The sequence below is a fragment of the Triticum dicoccoides genome, chromosome 3B (assembly GCF_002162155.2).
Source record: "Triticum dicoccoides isolate Atlit2015 ecotype Zavitan chromosome 3B, WEW_v2.0, whole genome shotgun sequence".
Taxonomy (NCBI): Eukaryota; Viridiplantae; Streptophyta; class Magnoliopsida; order Poales; family Poaceae; genus Triticum; species Triticum dicoccoides.
In genome coordinates, this window is record NC_041385.1 from 718547824 (window position 1) to 718553231 (window position 5408).

The following is a 5408-nucleotide window of genomic DNA, read 5'->3' on the forward strand; positions in this document are numbered from 1 at the left end:
GTCGCCGTCGCCCCGCTGTGAGCTCTCCCCCTCTAACCCCTCTCCCTCACCCCCGGTGGCCACCATGGGCGCCGCCCCTCCCCGAGCACACACACACACACAAGCATGATGAACACACACACACACACATATGTATGAATTAATGCATGTATATATTAGTATATACGTATTTTGTATGTTTAATTAGTTTAGATTATTTAGATTATTATTGTTTTAGTTATCAAAATTTTTTATATGGAAATTAGTGTTTAATTAGTGTTTAATTACTATGGAAAATTTTTATGTTTAATTAGTATATAATTTAGATTATTATTATTAGTATATAATTAGTGTTTAATTAGTATGGAATTTTTTTATATAATGTTGTTTTTCAGTTTTTTAATGGATGTATAGAAGTTGTGTTTTCTGTTTTTAGTGTTAGATGCTTAATAAGTATGAAATAGTATATAGATTTTTGAAATAGTAGAAATGTTAGAAATTTTAGTTATCAAAATCCAATCATTAAAAAAATGTTACTTTTTGCGGGCATATAGCTAGTATTTGTTCTCGATGATGCCCGGCCCGCATCCTCACCGTCGACCCGTCCGCGACGACGTCCAGCCGACCCATGTCCGGGACTGGGCTCCGTCGGGCTGGCACTGGGAGGTGCTGCCTGGAGGGGCGCGCCGCTTGATGAGGAACCCGGCCCCGGGTCCCGTCGTCGACCCTGATCTCGTTTGGTGGCGTTCGCGTGGGCCAGTTTCGATGCGGAGGGACCCGGCCCCGCTGGAGGTGGTACGTCGCCGTGTCAGGGAGGAGGACGAGCACGTCCATCGCTACATGGTTGCGTTAGAGGGCGGCAGGTTCTCCAATACCTGGCAGTATCTTCAGGGATCTCACTTCAGCTATGATCCTGTGAGGGTTCCTTCTCTTTGGGTGTCCACCGCCCGCGCCGCAGGAACCGCGAGTGTCCTAGATTCTTCTGTAGTATTCGATCTTTAATTAGCTACCTAGCCAGTGATGTACTATTCAATATTATATATTATTCGAGACGATGTATTCAAGATTATATCTATTATTCTAGACGATGTATTCGAGATTATATCTATTATTCGAGACGATGTAATTTGAATACTAAATTGTTTTATATTTCTTTTGGATTAGTTAAATAAAAGCTATGGCAGACAATACCGACGGAGAGGGAGAACAGACCATGTTCGATATGATACGCGGGCCAGATGATGATCAGAATAAAGAAGATTATGACGGCTCCGAATTTCTAAACAACACCGGAGAGGGTGATATGATATTCGATCGCGACGACCGAATTGATGAAGTCGTGAACTACGGTTATGACGATGACGAAGAACATGTTGATCCTGAAACAACAAAGACCGGCGAGGTATATATATTTATATAAGCAGGTATCTGGTGATCATCACATGTTTTAAATGACTTGAAGATATATTAACGAATCAATCTTTGTTCTTTCAGCCATCCGGATCGAGCAAATCTTCAGGCAAAAGGACGAAACGAGGCCCGAACAAAAAGTTGAAGGAGGGCGTAAAGTACAATATTGAGGCAGTCAAACCTAATGGCGAACCATTAGCGCCTAAGAAGATTGCGGACAAGTTCGTTCGTCAGTGCGGAGTTCTTGTGAAGGACCAACTCCCGATCTCCCTTCAAGAATGGAGAGAGCCAGCAAAAGACAAAAGACAAAAAGACAAAGAGGACGCTGCTCCACGTCCAGATGTTACTTTTGTCGACAAGAATCAAAAAGATCTGCTTTGGGATACTCTCATGGAACATTTCACCCTACCAGATCATTTCACAGAAGCATATGTGCAGAAAGTCAAGGACGTTGCTCTTAGGAAGATGGCCGTTGCATTCAAGAACCACAAGAATCGTGAATGGGACAAGTACATCAAGGGAGGAAGGAAGACTCCAGTATTCGAGGGAACACTAGAGAACCAACGTGCTCATTGGGATGATTTCGTGCAATTCAAGGATTCGGAATTAGCTAAGGAACGGTCGAGGATAAACAAGAAGAATGCCGAAAAAAGGATAAGTTCCATAAGCTGGGGCCAGGTGGCTATGCGGTGGCAATGCCTAAGTGGGATAAGTCTGAGAAAGAGATGGAGGATGCAGGTGTCACTCCGGTTACTAAGAGCTGGCCCCCAGGTGCAGGACTTGGTTCTATGCGCATGGGGGGGAGTTGGACCCGAAGACAGGCAATGTTTCGACGAAGGCAAGTCTGAAGGGAGCCGACGATGTGATACTTGTTGCAATAGAAGAGGCACGATCGGGGGTGTTCCAGCCCAACAGAGAGAACGACGAGTTTACGCGTGCCCTGGGAAATCCTGAACACCCAGGAAGAACACGAGGCAAGGGCGCTATTCCGTGGTATGAGGGATTTTCAGACTGGAACAACGACTACAGAACCCGTGTGAGAAAGAAGATTGCAGAGGAGAAGAAGAGGAAGATGGAGGAGGAGCAGAGGAAGCGGGACTATGAACGCCTTCAAGGCCTAGAAGCAAGTCAAGCGGAATTGGCAGTCAAATTCCAGCGGCAGCAGGAGCAGATCGACTCACTTACCCAGCAAAGGGGGTCTCAGCAGCTGCAGCAGCTAGCGGATGATCCAGCATTGGATAGCACCGGCCCATCCATGCCGAGAAGCAGCGTGGGTTTGGCCGCCCCGGACGACGCAATGCTGGGTAGATACCCCGTGGATGACATCACGGAGAACACTAACTGTGAGCTACACGTCAAAATGAAGAACATTTCCATGAAGGTGGCGGACGCCGTTGCTTTTACAAATCCCCCCAAGGCAACCTTCCATTGCAACCCGATTCTAGCGGGCTATACTCGTGTCTTGGTTGATGAGGTGGTGGACCCACCATATTCGGAGCTACAGCTTGACATTCCTGGAGGTGACGACGAGCGCTTTCTCGGAGAGGCCAAACATCGTATCAACCTATGGAAAAAGGATTGCATCATCTTTCGAAGGCCACCGACACCGCGTCAGCCGACTCCTCGTTGAAGTCCGCCACCGAGTCAGCAGTCTCCCGCTCCTGCAAGTCCACCAAGTCCGGCAAAGTGTCAGGCCACTCCTCCTCCAAGTCCGGCAAAGTGTCAGGCCACTCCTCCTCCAAGTCCGCCACAGCGTCAGACGTCCACTCCTCCTCCAAGTCCGACACAACCTCAGGCCACTCCTCCTCGTCCAACTCAGCCCCGTCAGCCGTCTCCGCCGCCTCAGCAATCGCAGAAGAGACACCCCGCAGCTATGGTGCGTAGCGGTATGAGTCGAGGTAGTACAGGAAGTACAGGCGGAGGCAAGCGATATAAATATGGTCCAAGCCTCACGCCTCTTCCGCAGAGGGCTTATGACAGGTCCGAGGAGGAAATCGCAGCCATATCAAAGGCCGAGGTGGAAGCCCATTTTGCACTGAAACCGCCACCGCCGCCAAGGGAGAAAGTGCCTGAGGAAATGATTGACCACTTCATTCGTATGGCTCAACCACCAGCTCCCAAGCCTGTTGACACAGACTATGAGCGCCACATCAGGAAGTTAAATCGAGCACGTCTACAAAAGGAGGCGAGCACGTCTACATCGGGATCGAGCAAACAAGAAGCAGCTGACAAAAAATGCGAGAAAACCATTCCCCAGCTGGGAGAACAGGCGGCGCAATCGATCCCCTCGCTTGTTGTGCCAACAACACGTGACAGTACGCGCGCCCAATATTATTGTGGGCAAACAGTGCACGTTCCCGAGGTGGGCAATGTGGTAATAACGGAGGAGCATATAATGCAGGCTGAAGTTCTCAACATCACTGTTGGACAACTGCTCGAGATCGAGCCCATGCCTTTGCTTAGAGAGGATGAAATAAAACGGAAATATGTCCGAGGCCAACCTTTGGTCGCGCCAGACAAGGTCAAGAACCTCCCAACGAGAATGTATGAATTGCATCAATGGTACATGAACATTAGCAAGATTTTAGATCGATTGTCCCTCATGGTGAATGTCAAGGAGGAGCATTACTTCCATGAGAAAGCTGTGTCCATTGAGTATACTGAACTGTTTCAGTTATACAATCAAGACGCACTCGACAAATCTATCGTCAATTGCTATTGTCTGTAAGTGATTTCTTTCTGTAATTTAAGTCTCAAGCTAGCTGTAGTGATCCTTTTGATCAATCATTACCTGTAATTATCCTCACTATATTCTTTTCTGTGGTATTATGCAGTATGAAGATGTATGAAATGAGAAAAGATGAACGCTTTGGCATTGGTTTCATTGACCCAAACACCGTTAATGAATACACATGGCTAATGAATCCACGTCAGCAAAAGAATGTAGAGGACAGCATGCTAGAGTTCTTGAAGCGCCTCAAATACAATGAAGATATACTACTCCTTACAACTTCCAGTGAGTCACACTGTCTTGTACTACAAATTCTCTGTTTTTGCCTACTAGCTAGCTACATGTTTTTGCTTACATATGCCCGCTTAATTAAGACATGCAAACGTGTGTGCATGCAGATTTCACTGGGTCTTGTGTATCATTAAAGTTGACGACGGAACAGTTGAAATACTGGACTCACTACTCAAAGCAAAAACTGACTATAACATCTTGTTTGGGATAGTCAACAGGTAATTTCAATCATTATTAACTATATATCTCGGCCTATTTAGTTCGTCATTTCATGATATGAACTATTTAATAACCCCTTTATTCATTTTCTTTGTCGGCGGGGCAGGGCTTGGGCAAGATTCATCAAGGTCACGGAAGGCGAATGGAAACCAAAGCTTAAATGATTTCGATCCAAGGTAAGTAATTAAGTAGTACTAGCTAGCTAGCTAGCTGCCATCTCTTTAATTATCATGCTTGATTAATTATTATCTGATCAAATTCCATTCTCGTAAAGGCCCTGAAGCAGGCGCAGGGGACTGATCTGTGTGCATTCTGCGTTTGCGAGAACATTCGCATGATGGCGTCCGAAAGGAGCAGATCTCAAAGACAGGAATGGGTACGCTTGTCAGAACACTATTCACAATTTTTACACCATTATCGATATCTAGTCACACAACTAATACACATGCATATTGATCTCCTTAACAGTTCAAAGAGGTGCGGGAGAAGCTCCTAGAAACGGAGCGCGTAGAAGCACTTCAAGAGGAAATAGCGGGATTTTTGCTCGACCAGGTCATAAATCCGAAGGGAGAATACTATTACCCGCTACCGCCCCCATGAAAACCACTTCCAATTGTCATCGTGCTCCGAAGGCACCAATTAGGCTAATGCCACTGGTCCGAAGGCAACATGCATATGTAGGAGAAATTGTATATAGCTATACATGTGTGTATGTGTGAATTAATTAATATGGTGGTTTGTGAGACATTGATGATATATATATATATGCATGATTGGT